At 42.4% G+C, this 16498-nt stretch overlaps 1 protein-coding gene across 1 annotated transcript in view; it reads right to left on the bottom strand.

Annotated features, from left to right (window-relative positions):
- The window catches only part of LSAMP (limbic system associated membrane protein), a 1028083-nt gene that overhangs the window by 494968 nt on the left and 516617 nt on the right, over positions 1–16498 (bottom strand). The window lies entirely within an intron of this gene.

Raw genomic sequence — 16498 nt, 5'->3', positions numbered from 1 at the left:
TATCTTGAAATAATTTCCATATACCCTATTAACATTCCCTAATAACTACACTGTAAAAATGCACAGGTTGTACAGCCAGTTTTGAACTAAAAAATCACTGAACAGCAGTTCTGGACCTTGGCTGGTATAGTTCCACCAACCAAAGAGACAAAACCACCATTTGAGTAGATCCAAGTGTAACAGGAATTTTACAGACACAGCTTATCAATGCTTTTTGCCCCCAGTGTTGAATGGATGGAAGGTTGATGATAGTGAGAAATAGCATTTAACATGGACTTCTTGACCCTGCAGTGGCCTTTGAAATGTTTAAGAATGCTCAACTCATGCTGGGAGAGCCTCTGATGTATAAAACACATGGCATCACACCCGCATCTCTTGCATTTATAGCAAGAGAGGTGGACTAGGCTTACACATTCACCTTGTGAATTTTAGAGAAGTCAGAGGAATAAATAAAATTCCAACTACTTAGAGCCAACCAATCTTATTTACAAAATATCAACAGACTGAGCATGGAAAACGAATGAAGAAACCTTTGCCAAGAGGAGGCAAATAATTTCTTTTAGGTGGCTGTCCAGGCAGTAAATTGGAAGAATATTGTGGGCTAACTCAGCTGAAACACTCCTGAAAAAAACCCAAAAGTTCCTCTGCATCCAAAGCATGCTCACCACCACGCAGCAAAGCACCCACCCAGAGGCAGGCTCTACACCACATAGATCTGAAACTCAGCACAGTACAGACACAGCAGTGTGCTGCTGCTGTACTCAGCTAATGGGATCTTCTGCACCGTGTTGTATAAACCCACTCCAGCACCGTGAAGTAACAAGACAGGTCCAAGGCAAAATACAAGCATCAAATCTGCTATTCTAACCAAAACAGGTATTCAAAATCCACCATATTATTTCAGTTACCCCAGACTGTCATCACAGACTCAAAGGCAAAGGCGGGGCTCATGGAAATTCTTGACCCCTGGGAGAAACCTACTGGAACTGCATGAAAATATCACAGTGATCGTCCTTTCTTGTTTTCCATTACACATACAGCAAGGCAAGGCAAGCCCCAGACTTGCCCACACTACAACTTGGCCTACAGCATCAGTCAGTTAGGTCTCCACGAAGCGTGAGAGAATCATTAACAGCATCGCTTTCTCTCACAGCCAACCTAGCTTTACCCAACCAGAAATGTCTGCAGGAAAAATCTGAAAAACCCATTAATAGGGATAATGATGCTTACCTCCTGTACAAAGTGCTGGGAGATTCATGGAGGGAGAATTTTGTTAGAGGTAGATATTTATTAAATCCTTTGCTTTTAGTTTCTTGTATTGAGGATCCATACTACAGCCGTACACTTGGATGTAACCCACGCTACCATTAGAGGCTCGCCTCTATAGACCGTATAAAACAAGTCTGTACCGCATGGTTTAAGATCTGTGGCTGTCGTGTCCATATACAGAAAAGAAAAAGATGTAGATCTCCTAGCTAGTCCATGCCCACACCTTAATAAGCAGTGATCTTTTCTCACTTGCCTTTCAGAATTTGTCACTTTACATTATGGAACGAGACATACAAGTCATAGTTCTCAGGTGAAATCCAGGCCCCCTTGAAGTCAATGGCTAGGACTTTCTGATGTAAATAGGCCCAGGATTTCATTCTCTACTGAAATTCTCTGTGATATGAAAAAGCATGGTTTGCTTGGTTTTTGTTTTATTGTAATTTTTTTTTTAATGTCTGACTTACAGAGTTGAAAGAGTCTTAAAGCTAAGTGATGAAACAGTGCTAAGAAGTTGTGGGGCTGTTGTCACCTGGGACCAGATGCCCCAATTCTGGTACCAGATAATCTGCTTATTTGACATTTCTGGGGTCTCGGTACACTCTCTCATGATAGATCTCTTCCTCCTCCTTGAAAAAAGCTTAGTAAAAATTTGACCTTTTCCAGCCTTTAGAGTTTCACTGTGTTTTTAAAAAAGAAAGCAAATCATGGAAAAAACATCTGCTGAAGACAGGATTTTTTCATTTGGATAACACACTCCCATTTAGTGTAAAGAAAACGGGCTCAGTGAGGCCTAAGCCTATGATTTCCAAATCAGGACAGAGTGCTGTCAAAGTGACTTCATTCCCAAATGTATGAGCATCTCCCCAGAGGAAGATCCTAAATCAGAAAGGACCATAGGGGATCAGTTGGCAAATCATTACCTCATCTGGAAACTGAAGTTCACTGTCTGGGTTCTATCAAAAGTGACAACGAATTCAGAAGGTTTCACCCTAGACCCTTCACAAAACCTGCTGTGCAGCTCAGCATAAGTTTCAGGGGCGCACCCAAGCCTGCACCATTAAAGGGGAAGTTGAAATCACAACAGAAATGCCAAGGAAGAACTGGTGAGGGGAGTGGAGGGGCCTGGGGGAGGAAGAATTATTAGAGTAGGACATGCCTCAGGGTCAGCATTCAGGTGTATTCAGCAGAGCAGTATGTATGCATGAAACTTGCACTGTGCTTGCCTTCAGCTTGCAGTAGCTGTCTCTCACTTTTTATGAGCACTAGAATTCACTAAGCCGAGAGAGATAAAACTGGTGAATTAAAAAGCAGTTCTTTTTGTTTGGTTTTGAGGCAGGATATAAAACACAGGTCTTCCTGGAGCTTCTTGCTGCTTTGGAGCCAGTCACGTTGGCTTCAGCACCTTTCTGATATGCCATCAAACTAATTACCTGCCTAACGGGAGCTGAAATAGATTATTTCCAGTCTCTTGATGTGTAGGAAGATGAGGAGGCGTGTGCAACATGGAGGAGGGCATGGGGACTACATCAGATGGGAGAGCCCTAGAAAAGAACCCTAAATGCAAGAACCTTTAGGGGCAACATGGGAGGCCTGAACCCAGAATAGACACCCGATAGCTCTGCTGGTTTGGCAGCAATTAAAGAGCTAAGAGTAAGATGTGAAGTTCTGCTTGAGCTCTCAAGTATCATGCTGCCTGAATCTGAGATTTTGCTCAAGGACCATTTTTAATGTTAATCCTGTGTTTAGATCATGACTCTAAATTCCTTAGATTCTAATACTCTTACGGTAGGACACTTCTGGAAATAGGAGTTATATCAATAAAGTGGATCATTATTGCAATTAATTTCAATGAAAGACAATTGAAACAGAATGTAACATCAAATCCCCATCTGCTCACTGCAAACAGCTAAGCCAGTCCTAAACCAAAACTAAAAATAAATACCTGCTTATAGTCTGAGGCAGCCTTGCTTATGAAGAGGGTGGAGGAGAGGTTGGGGAAAAGGGAGAGAAGAACATAATCTTGAAATGCCACGAGCTTCTCTCTTCATCCTGGCTCGTTTTCCTAAGCATATTCTTGAGACGGGAAGGGCTATTTTCCATTTTGTTACTTTGTGATTAAGTGGAACAAGTGCCTTTGCTCTCATTGGTTAATTAGAAATACCTGCTACATAGATGTACCTTTTTTCCAGTGCCTTGCTTCTTAGCAAATAAAAAAATCTATTTTGGCTTCCCTGCACTGACCCTTTAATTGAACTAACATGGGTTTTGTTGCCGTTCTTTGTTTTTAAATAAGCAATTTTGTACTTGCAGATTTTAATTTCCCACATGGCAAAACACTTCTGAATATTGCCAAATCACAGGCACTGAGGCTAGAAAAAGCACATGTCTGCTTTCCCACACCAAATAAAAAAAAAAAAGTTGTCATCAAGCATCCCTGCTGACCAGCCCCTTGCCATGACGTTCTGTTGGTTTCACATTGAGAGATCATCTTGATGTGCCATGCTAATCCTGTCATTAATTCCATTATTAAAGTTATAGAGACATGAGATTAGAAACCTGTTACCTGCATAAAGCCCAGCAGATTTCTCTCTCTCTTCCCCAAAAAGAGAGAAGAATCTTATTATATATATGTAGGCTATTTATACTAGGCTTGCAGAATTCTACTCAACACTCACTGGAAGAATAGTCCTTTACTGACAGTATTAGCTGGGAGATTTTTGGCTGTCTATTATCTTCACCATCATGGTGCAGAGGGAGAAATCTCTGAGACCTAAACTGGCAATTTTTTTAATGACAGTTTTATGTGTTTATTACTCTTGGTTTTTTGCCAGGTTTGTTAGGCAGGGAGTAGGTAACAACTTGCAATCTTGTCCACTGGCATGTATACACACATTAATGGGCCAGATGGAGCTGCAGTGATTTTAGCAGCTGAGGGCCCGGACTATTATGTTTATACAGGTCAGGGGAGAGGGGGAACAGACAACTAATTTAATATATCTTTAGAGCCACAGTCTTCACTAAATTGGACATAGGATTCAAAGTAAAGAAGAAAGAGAAAATCTGGCTCCTTTTCTTGGCTCTGCCACTGATCTAGTTTGTAATTGTAAGCAATTCTATTTACCCCATCTGCAACATGATCATAATGTTTCTCTCCATCTCTTTACAGAGTTCTGAGATGGAGATGCATAAATCAGATGGACATGTGCATAGTAAAGTTAAAAAAAAAACAAAAAACCAACCACCCAAGAAATGCCAGTTAAGACTCTGCAATATTGCCTTAATTCTCTACTTGTGCATGCCTTTTATTACTGCCTTAAACAACCAGTAGGAATGATTTCTCAAATTTATCTGACATTTTATCCTAAAACTTCAGATGTGTAAGCTGCCCCCTTCCATGGGTTTCTTTTTTATGTTTGACAGTTGTGCTTATTTTATTACTCTGGTAGGCTTGCCTGTAATAATTGACAGATTTTAACAGTAAATTACCTTCTCTTTAAGGTATGTATTATCATAATTTTGCCTGCACTATGCATTATATTTTAAACAAAAGATTTCGGTTTCTTTATTTTTCCCTTGAGATTATAAACACTTCTGAATAGTAATTTATTACTGTAGAATTTCACAATAGTAATTTATTACAGTAGAATTTCACCAGCTATTTGCTAGAGTAACAGACGCACAGAGTTGTATTAAGTGTGCATGGTTTGTGACACCTTGCCAAGCTTTTTGTGTGGAAGCATAAACTAATTGAGGCTTACAAGTAATTTGTTATCAAACTGTACCAATAAACTGTAGTTAGTTTCTCTATGCATGTGATGCATCCAAACCAAAGAAAAACAGCATCAACTTTTTAAATTGCTAGCAATATTCGGTTTCTTTGTGTCTCCTGAATCATAGATTTCATCCCTGTTAGGCAATCCATGTTGGCCAGGTCATCTGCATTCACAGATTTCCAAAATCTTTTACCTTGCCCTTATTGCTACTTTCAACAAATCAGTAGAATTTCATCCAAAACATGTCCTTGCTTTTGTCCCCTATTCCTGGTCTGCTTGACACTGGGGGGTAGAGGGAGAGAGAGGTGGTCCCTTCTGTCCTATGGATTACAACCAATAAGCCTGTGACAAGTTTCAAGTAGCCTGAAATAATCTGTGCACGCTGCATGAAAAGCAGATTATTTTTATGACAATTTTCTGAATGTGTATGTTGATTTAACTCAAAGACTGCTGTTTCCAGGAAGGGAAGGGTAATACAGCAGATGAGGTGACTTAACCTCAAATACTAAAGGATTATGCAAGGACCATTATGCTTGGTCCTGGCTGACCCCAACTCATGCTGGTGCTAGTGAATTTCTTTCAGAATAATGAAATCTTTAGCACTGAAAGATCCATCACAGCAAAAGCAAAATGCAGTTCACTAAAAAGGGGAAGAAAATTTTCTTGACAAAAGGAACAGACTCCAGAATCTGTCAAAACCAGGCCTTCCAAAGTCTCCTTTATAAGAGGAGTGATTTCAGGTTAGACAGATGTACATATAAACAGCTCATAAATTATTTTTTTTTCTCAAAATATTTTGTTCACTTGTGAAAATGCACAGATTTTTGCTTGAAGAGGCTATAACATAACTCTAAACAGAAAGGAGTCCTGAAATTCCCCAGGCCTTCCAAATAATCGTTATTAATATGAAGGATGCTATAAGCCCAGGGCTGGTTTAATGGTGGTAAAATCAGCAGCTCTAGCAGTAAGAGGTTGATCTGTGACCCTGGAGACTGAACAAGTTCCAGAGATATCAGAAACAGAGCAGAAACGCAACAAGTCCTAGAAGAAGTCCGGTCATACCCAGACAGTTTTCCAGCCTCTTGAACAGCAGTCTCTTCAGTCATGAAGGGCTGTGCCAAACCAGGGAAGTCCAATGCGTTTAGTTGTATTAAATGCTGGTAGCAAAAGGACAGTGGAATATGTACATGAAGAACAATGCCTAGTTATGGGCCATACTTCTTTAAGCCAGAGGCCCAGAGTGATATGTACAGCAACAGGAGCAAGACTTTACCTGTGTCTCTAATGAGCGCATTTTGCAATTTATCCACAAACCTCCATATGCATTAGCACGCACACACTTTTGACTATAACGTCCATTTTAATATCTCTTCATCTATGATGCATTGTTCAGACTTTTATCAAAAGCAACCTTCATTAAGCTCTGTTTGTCTGAAATAACCAGAATACTGAACAGCTGCAAGATCCTACACGTTTGTCAAAGCTCATAGAAAAATATGATTGTCTTACATTGTGTTATTTGAGAATTGATATGTTATTATACTGTCTTTAAGGGCTTTATTATAATGCATATGTACAGGAAAGGAGAGTTAAAACTAAATATTCATTCTTAATTTGGGGATTTAATCTAAGCTATGCTGTAAAATACTAAAGATGGGCAAATGCTGCCATTTCTTTCAGTGCTCATTTACGTGGATGTAATTTATATACTTGTGTTTGTGTGTTGTGGGTGACATGAGCTCTCTATCAGGAAAACAAGAAATAAACAAATCCTGGGAAGGCTATAAGGGTAAAAAAAACCCCATCATTCTCCTACTTTACTTTTTACTCCCTTGATATTTTTTTAGCTGCCTCCCTTGACTCTGTGTTGTGCAAACTTCTTTCAGTCTGCATCCTTATCAGATGCCAGATGCATTATATTGCCACTTATAACTGTTTCCTGACCAAGTTAAAACATCATATCAGCAGTAAAGGGGGTTTCAGGAAAAAAGCTCATACAAACAAGTTATTCTGACCTCTGAAGGTGCCCTTGAAACTGCTAGACTTCTAGCCCTTGGTACTACATTACTCAGTCCTATACCCTTGGAAAACCAAGGCAGGTATTCTTACGTTACTGTCCTGCTGTGTGGCAGAAAGTATGAAGTGGAAAAGTGTTCTACAGATCCGATAGTCTTAGTCACCCTAGCATTTGCCATTCCCCATGCATTTCTGTTAGTATAGCTCTGAAGCAACGGATTCAGTTTACACATCCCTCCTGAATCTTCAGTATTTATTTTGATTCTTTATGTTAATAAATAAACAAAACCCAGAGTCTTAGTTGCGGTATAAAACAGCAGAATTCACTGCTGGGGTAGAGAATTGATATACTACATATTTCTAATTTATTAGCTTCATTCCTTTGCCTAGTCTACTACAGTAATGTTATTATTTCCCATGAGGGTCACATGAGATTTTTCTCTTGCTTGCTTTGTACGTGTCTTTGTGTGTATGCTTATTTATTTAATAGGCATTTTCCCCTTTATCTGTTACTTATTTAAAGCTTTCACTATACCCATTTGATCTGAATACATTGGCTACGTGTGGCCTGTTTGCAACCAGGTCTGCTCTTAATGGTGTATTTACACCAGGTTTTCACACAATACCAAAGAGATCCATAACCAAAGTGATTTAGAAGATCATTTCAATGCTCCTTTCCCCAGAACCGCTCTCCCTTTCTCAACAAGTAGGAAATGACACTGAAGGGAAAGGATTTGCTTGCAACTCTGCTGTAAAAGCACTTTTCTTCAAAGCAATCTCCCCAAGGGGCAAAAATTAAACCAGGTTCTCAGAACAGATACTTATTTTAAGAATAGGCCTTTCTGGCTCCTGTCAGAAACATGGAACTACTCCACGGACTGTCTTTACAATGTACAACCCCCTCCATCACCCAGCCTACTCTCAGGAAAAACAGATGCCCTGTGAGTAGCAGCTCTTCTGTCTCCTGGCCCTGTCCTGGAGGGCAACGGGGCAAGTTGAGCACGGTCAACTTCCAGCCATCTCATTTCCCTGCTCCCACTGTGGGGGGCTGGGATGCAGCCCCAGTGGCGCAGCACAGTACTTGACCAAAACCCGGCGTCGCAGATACTGTGATGCCACCGGCCTGCGTGAATTTGGCATTGCGATACGATTGTGGTAACAGAAGTTCACTGGCAAATGTGACTGGGGACACCGCTGACTGGGAGACTGCCCATATGGCATGTCAAGTGCTGAGGGGCAGCATTTCAAGGAGTCCAAGTAAAAACTCCAGTGTTCCCTCAAAACTTCATTGCCTTCTGCCCCCTGCAGTGCATCCCTATCAACGTGAGTACCATGGACAGCACAGAATTCATTAAAGTCTTCCTTTAGTTTTGTTTGATGCAATGGCCATAGGGTGCAAATGGGTTTATAGTCTTTTATAGAATTGACACATCCTCAGACAGTTCTGTAAACTGGTATATTAATGTGGCGAAGGCCTCTAACACCCAGTCAACTCAACCGTCACAGCAAAACACCTGCTTAGATACCACTCTGCCTTATGTAGCTGAAGACTGTTTTGACAGGACTTAAAGCAGTGCTGTCTGGTAAAGCTTTTATAGCAGAATCTTTGCTCCAACCTTGCTGAAAAGGTCAAGCACTTTTTCCTTACCTCCTTGCCTTTCAGAGGCACATGGGTCTAAACCAGAGATACCCATCTGAACTTTCTACTTGACTCATTTAGAAACATCACACCTTTTGTCAACTCAGGAAATTCTTTGGTTTTCAGTAATGAAGGAAGACTTAAAACAAAAGCTAATCTCAGCCCTGAACACAACAAAGATATTCTCAAGGGAGTCTTCTACCCCTTGTAATCTAGGAGAATAAATGAAAATATCATAGATACCAGCTTAACAGTATTTTAAAGGAAATTACCATCCTAAATAACATTTTGCCCTCTTGCCTACTTCACAGGAAGCATTCAGTCAGTCAAAAATAACATGCAGTATTTACATACAATCCCAGCAAGAGCTTCAAACCCACCTCTCCTCCACCTGAGAGCCGCTGGACAAAGTCAGCTCCTCTAGGAAGAGCAGTCACCCCATTGCAGCAAGAAATTGCAGTGTACCTACCTGAATGGAGCTGCTACCTACTACATACAGTTCTCCTCAGCATGCGGCAATCAAGACTGGCTGTTTCTGGTTATGCTCTTTGAACCGTCACAGAGCGACCACCAGCCAGGCATCAACCCACAGCCTCAAAGGTCGGGAGGAAGCAAGTGCTTAGATCATGGAAAATGTATGGGCACCAAATTTCTAATTAGGTGCCTGACATCCATTAGCATCATCCAGTATCATTGCAGGAACCTAGAGGCCCTACTGCTGAGGGCCTTTATCGGTAACTGTCAATATACTCTGAAAGGAAAAAGTAAGCTCACTTGTGAGTGTCACCTCTCACATTTTTTTCCCACTCCAGCTTTGAACCAGTCACCTGCAGGAAAATCTAAGGAGGCTATTATCAGTCTCCTGGCACATGTAGCTCTTTACCTGCTTCTTCTACCAACAGGTTATATTATAGTCTTTACACACCTTTAAGTCCTTTAGAAATAATGGAAACACAAGTTAGACCCATTTTGCCAGGCTTGTAGGAAAAGATTTCCATCACTGCAATTCCTGTAATAAATTTTGTTTTCTGCAAGAACACTGCTGTTGAACACTATTTCTCAATGTGGCCAGGGGCTTCTACTAATTACAAAGCCGCTCTTCAGCTCCTCTGAGCTCTCCCTTTCCAACCCTAGGAAGGGCTTATCAGCAATTCAAGGAGAGAAAATGCACCCCATATATCCCCACCATTTACTTAGTTCTTCACCAGCCATTCACATATCAAATTTTGTATGTGACATGCTAGATAACAGAGGAAATCCAGAAGGGAAGAGTATACATAGTATTTGCTAGTATGTTGTCTTATTTCCTTTAGCCAAAAATGTCATGAGGCAGCTGTATGGCACATTAGAGATAGCTTTACACAAAGGGCCTTTCTTTCAGCGGAGGTTTCTTTGAGCCTGTCTTGCAGTTCACATTGCAGACCACATCAAAAGATGTTTTCCTCCATTTTAATAGAGAAATCTGAGACAGATTGTATCAGGGAAGAAAGGGAGTAAAAGAAAGACTGAGAGGTTACTTGGCAATTAGGCAATCTTGATTATTTCCTTCTTGTCTTGCTAAATCTTTCAGCTGGCTATTGGGTGGAAATGATTTTCTATTCTATTTGACACTGGCTTCACAGCTAATTTGGTTTCCATCTATCTGCCTAATCCATTTTATCTATCAGTTCTAATTTGGCCCCATCCCCATTTTTATTTGTGTGCTTCCCATAAGCGTAAACAACAACAATTATCTTTTCCTCTTATACGGGGGGAAAAAAAAAGCAGCGTCTTTTTCAGGTGAGAGGCATAAGAGTAATACCAAAGGGCACAACAAAGATGCACGTGCCACCTTTGGCGGGGCAAGGATTTAGTAACCTTTTCTTTATGCACCAGAGGATTCCAGCATACAGATCCAAGCCACTGGGACTGCTGTGTCACCTCTGTCACTCTACCTTATCAAGCGTATAATGCAGCCACATACGGAAGCGATACAGTCTCACACAGAAGTAAGTAGCGCACTCAGGATTTTGAACATCACATCAAGGCCTTTGAAATGGGCCATGTGTCCAAGGGACAGCTGGAGAAGAGAGTGGCAGATTATAGTAACGTATCCCTTGATAGCTGTTTTCCTGAGCAGATTTTCTGCAAAATTCTCAACCAACAGGTGTTTCTTCAGTTGTGAGGGCTCACTACCAGACAAGGGGAACCGCAGCCCCCATCGTGCACCCACGATTCACAGGGTGGGCAACGCAGGCATCCGGACAAATATTTTTCACCATCACAGGATAAGTATTCTTGCCAACACACCCACTGGATTTATTTAGTTTCTTCATAGAAGCCACCTCTATACTATCTTGGTCTATACCTTAAAAGATGCATCAAGCTTCAGTGCATAAAAATTTCAAGTGCTTAGACAAAACTCTGCTGTGACTAACAGCTTGCTATTCCATGGCCTTGGAAACGCTGTGCCTCACAATGTGCATGGGAACCAGGATCACAAGGCTCTTACACTTCACATCTGCTGCTGCTGCAGTGCATCTGCCATTCACAACCAACTATATATGAATCACTTCCTCCCTTTGGTGTGAGAAGCAACCTGAGTTCCTCAGTTTGAAAGGAGTAGAAGCACAAGGTATTACATTAAGGCTTTGATTCATAATTAAGTAAGCCTTAAGACTCATCTGGGAATTTTGCCAGACAACTTTATACATTAGAACGGGGACATTGAGAAACACATTTATGGTGTTACCCTGAAAACTAGAGGCATCTCCAGGATGCAGGGCCCCCGAGCAGGAGATTTTCTTCTGTAGAATGACCTCTTTCTTATAAAAGTAGCCAACCACTACTAGAGACACTTAAATGGATCAGATCACAGAAAAAGCAAGATTAATATCATTCCTATCTATCAACGTATTGGCTTGTGCATTCCTGAGAACCTTAGGAAGGGAACTGCTATGGCCATTCTTTCCCCATCCCTTGATAACTTGTTTGTCGAGATCTCCTCCTTTCTTGTTCAGACCCCTAACTCCTTAAATGCTCTCTCTCTGTTTTGCTGGGCTGCTGCCTTCGTTAGAAAGATTTTCAGCTTTGATTAATTATTGAGCCCATACTGCTGAGAGTTTTCTATTCTCCAGTTCTCATTACTGATGCCTTGCAGCCTGTGTGCTTCACTGGTCCCATTGCAGGATTTGATGGATGCACCCGTGAAGTTTTCCTGCAAAGCCAGTCTTGCCTGTTGCTGATTTTGTTTGGTGGGCAGGGAATTTTGCTCTTGGCTACAGTGAGCATTAAAGCATACGCACTGGGCAAAGTATTATTATTATTAGTATGGTGGAAGCAGTATGAAGTTTTTGCTGCTTTGCTTTCTGCATATTTCCCCTTTAAATCTGTTTCAAAAATTCTCCCCAACAGCCATTTTATTCTCAAAGTTGCTTCATCTTCTTACAAAAGATTCACCAATACATTGCTCTCTCATGGGAGACCAATATTCTTTCTGGTTGTTTGCTTTAATCTAGAATGAAAAGCTGTGCATAGTGAAAATATGGTTTGTTTTGTTTATACTCCTTGTGCTTGGCTGCGTAATCATCACTAAGGTTGATCGAAACATTTTTCTTTGTTTTGATGAAATAAAACTGTTCTCTGTGATAACTCAGACTTAAGATAAGGGAATAATACACTATGGAAGAGGTAGCCCGATGGAGTGCAGAGCCCGTAAGAGAGAACAAGCATGCGGTAGGTCCTGCGTCACAGCTTCGATGAGGCCCTGAAGAGGCTCAGAGATATAGAAACTGAATCTGAAGCGAGTGAAATGCTTTGACATTTTTGAGTCTGTCTTCCTCCACACTTATCATTTAAAGACAAATTTCTTTAGGCTGACATACTTGCCCTGGCTGGGGAGAAAGATGAGTGCTCAAACATTTGCATTTCCCATAAGGGACACCTTTTGTTTATGATCAGCTCATTATTAAATGAAATCCATGCCACAAAATTACTGGAGGTCCAGGTGACAGTGGCTTGTGCTCCTAATGATTTTATCCAGTTGGGTGTCAATCCTCTGTCCAGCCGTAAACAGTAGTCTACTGTACATTACCTTACTTATCCCTTAGCAAGCAACAGACTGCTCACGATCAGCCTGGCTCTTGTTTGTTGGACAAACCAGCCGAACTATCCCAACACCTCTCTCACACACTCCTGAAGCCAGCAAGATACCAGGCAGACAGCTATGTTTGGAGATCAGGGCTGTGAGTTTGCCTCAGCATACCGACCATCACGTGTGTAATCAAATATTTATTTTTTTAAAAATCTGTTCCAGCATCAACATGCATCTTAGGCCGTGACCGCTCTGTGTTCAGGCACCACGAAGAAAGAAGTGGTAGCCAGGATCTGGCTTGATGAGAGTACCCAGGGCCTGGGACAGCCAGACAGGGCCCTGGGAAAGGGGTTGGGATGGGTTGAGGCCAGACCAGGCCATCAGCCTGCAGGTTGGGGTCAGGATCAGTCCTGGTGAGGGTACTCAGGGCCAGACACAGCCCTGTGATGGCTGGGCAGAGCTGTGGTGAGGGAGCTGGGCTGTGACCGGGCTGGGACATCAACTGCAGGTTGAGGGTATGGATTAACAGTGTGCATGGCCAGGCATGGCTGTGGCTGAACTGGAGATCGGCACTCTTACTACGGGGCTGAACTGCAGAAGTTTCGTTTAAAACCAGCTCCCTCAGGAAGGAAGACTGGTCCTGCAGAAACCTCTGACAGCGCTGCCTGGGACACTTTGTCTAAGGCCACCAAAAGAAGGGGGGCCATCCCCACCCGCACAGTCTCAAAGCTGCCTCTAAGCCCCAGCGACCAAACCTCTGTGAGGAGGGATGCTATCAACATCCCCTTCAATCTCCTCCTGCCTCTACTCTTTGCTAGAAAGGTCCTGGAACAACACTCTCTGGTCAGCTTGAAAAAATCATTCATTTATTGCTTTGCAACAACAATGGGAACAAGAAAAGAACCAGATAAAAAACTAAAATAAATAGCTTTGACACAGATAATCAGCTGACTGTGCTTCACCATCAGCTGAAGTTGTGTAACTTAATTAACTTAATCTTGGCAAATACAAGGGACTAAGGCCCAATTTAACTACCACTGTGGATCAAGTCATTACCCCAAGGGCAGGAAAACACATACAAGACAGGCAGTGCTGGGTGACTTCTTAAGCCAGAGAAACTCATTAGCCCAAGCAGATGACACACGTGAAGTCAGAGAAAGCAGTGGGCACTCGCAACCTCTCACACAGACATGTATGTATCCCACATGTACATGGACTCCTTTCCTTCCTATTTCTCAATTCAGTTATTCCCCCACCATAATTATCTTACCTGCTTTTAACCCATCCTGAATTCTGAAAACAGTTTATAAGGAATATCTATCTTGAATCTACAGTAAAGTCAGAGAGGGTGATTAGGTTGTGTTTTGTTTCCAAGGCAGAAAAGGAATATTACTAAAACATTAGCAAATGCCAAAAATCAGGCTTAGATCCATCTGATACAGCACGACTCTCTAGTCTCCCTGCCAGCACTTGCTAAGAGTGTACATGAGGAGAGTGAGAAGACTACAGCCAACAGTAAATCCACAATCATTTAATCATGGGTCTGAGCCCTTCATAAAATTTGCATCAACATTATTTACTTCAACACTCCAGCACACAGCGTGCTCAGAAAAAGCCTAGCACAACACACACGCTGCCTAGCTGCAAACGCCAGAAACAAGAGCTTATGCCACGTATGCTGTAAGCGCAGCCTGACCCATGTGGAGAACCACAGCCACCACAATACAGTGGGACAAGGCGCAGGAAGCGGGTCCCGTGTGACAGAAAACTCTCCTGTCAAAGCCACAACCTTCATTTCCTCATTTGTACCTTGAGAGCTTCAGAGCAAGGCAAGCCAATATGGCTGACTGTAAACATGCACCTGACACCACCCTTCAAACAGGCTCACAGGTCTGAACACAAATGGCTTCTTCACCACTCGAGGAGGAATTGGAGTCCTGAGGATTCTCTGCCATAGTAAACCGCTTGTAAATCCCCTGCCACCACCATTTCTCTGCTAGAGCCAGATGCCTGTGCCCTGACAAGGCTCAGCATCTTTCTTTTTTTTAAAGGCACATGGTAGCTTTCATCTGCAAGTCAATATTGGTGAGAAGGTCTGCTGGGATCCAAAATAAGTAGCATAGCTTTTCAGACACAGCAGCATTCTGATGGCATATTAAAAACCTGTATGAATCATAAATCCCATTTCTTTAGGAACTGAGTCCCACCAGGGCACAGGGCTGAGGGGAAAATGGCCTATTCTGCATATAGGTAGGAGATGATGATGATCTATGTAAGTAACACACAGACATTCTGTTGTGAGTTTTTGTGACTACTGTTGCTTTTTAAATAAAAATTTAAAATAACGGCTTAGGCTTCCCTGTCACACACCAGAGACAAAATTCTGCTCACTATTAATAAAGGTGCAAGCAAATTCTTGCAAGCTCTGCACAGAACTGCCACAGAACCAACCAAAGAAGAAAAATGAAGAGAAAATTTCTTACACATGGGATATTCACACTGCTGAAGCAAACACCTCTCATTGTTGTGAGCAATGCAACAAGCAAAAGGTATTTAGTTGAAGTGCATGTATGTGTGTGTGAGAGAGAGTGCGAGTATGACAGAGATTGAGTTGGTACGTGCTCAAAAGCAGGACAGGAGAATAGTTGATCCGAACCTCGTTAAAGCAAGCTACAAAAGCTTGAGGGAGTCTGACTGCTGGCATGCAGGAGTGGGAACATTAATCCCAGAGTGCAGGCAGTGATGGACGGCAGGTGAGCAGATGGGGAGGCAGGTTCTGAGTGCAAAGATGACGGCTTGGAACAAGCTCTGTCTGAGTTCTGTGCAAACGCAGATCGGCAGAATAGGGGCAGCAGTACCTAGGGAATCAGCCCACAATAGCTCGCCCAGCTAACTTTCAAGGTAGCAAGTTACCCAGCATTCCTGCACGTCAACAATCTGACCCTCTTCGGTCTTGCAGCTTTGTCTTCTGCTCTCCTTAAAACAAAAGGTTTCCTGTTTTATGTGTAAGCTGGGACATCTGATCAGCTCGGAAACTTGGATTTCCTTCAGCTTGAAATCTGCTGGGAGCAGGACAGCCCTGCTCCAAAGGCACCTGGATGCCAAGATTCTCAGGCTGAAGTCCTTCTCTTTATTTCCCTGTGCGCTGCCCTCTCTCTCTCTTGCCTCATGGCTGGTTTGGAGAGAGTTATCTGTCTAGCTCTTGGACCTTGATCAGAAGCTGAGCTGGGGCCTGGCCTTTACCATCTGTCCAGGTGGCTCCTTTGCAGCAAGATACCATCCCACATGTCCTATACGCATCCATCAGATTCAGGCCTCTGCCAGCTTGGCTCTGGGAATGAATCGCTGCACTCTCTTTATCCAAAAGGCAAGCTTGCACAAACCACACCACGATCCTCCAGACGTGCTCTCCCTGGGTGCCCGGTACTTTCATAGTCGCCAAAGCACTTGCTGGCCACTGCACTTGTCTGCATGAGAACCTCAGAACTCTGCCCATCCTGGTTCCCACTTCAGAGTATTTTAGAGTAACAAACAGGGAAAATACTTTCTCTGTATCCAAAACCTGTATTTTTTACTCTTTTTTCCTAGAATCCACTGCAGCAAAGTTTCAAGGGACCAAAAGAGAAAGAAGAAAAAAAGCCTCTGCTTTTCTTCCACATACAAATGAAGAAAGTCTCGCAATTTTTAACCTGACAGAAACATCTCACTGTTGGAATGGGGAAACCCTCC

The sequence above is a fragment of the Phalacrocorax carbo genome, chromosome 1 (assembly GCF_963921805.1).
Source record: "Phalacrocorax carbo chromosome 1, bPhaCar2.1, whole genome shotgun sequence".
Classification (NCBI taxonomy): Eukaryota; Metazoa; Chordata; class Aves; order Suliformes; family Phalacrocoracidae; genus Phalacrocorax; species Phalacrocorax carbo.
The sequence above is the reverse complement of the archived record's forward strand: the minus strand, read 5'-3'. Positions and strand labels throughout refer to the sequence as shown.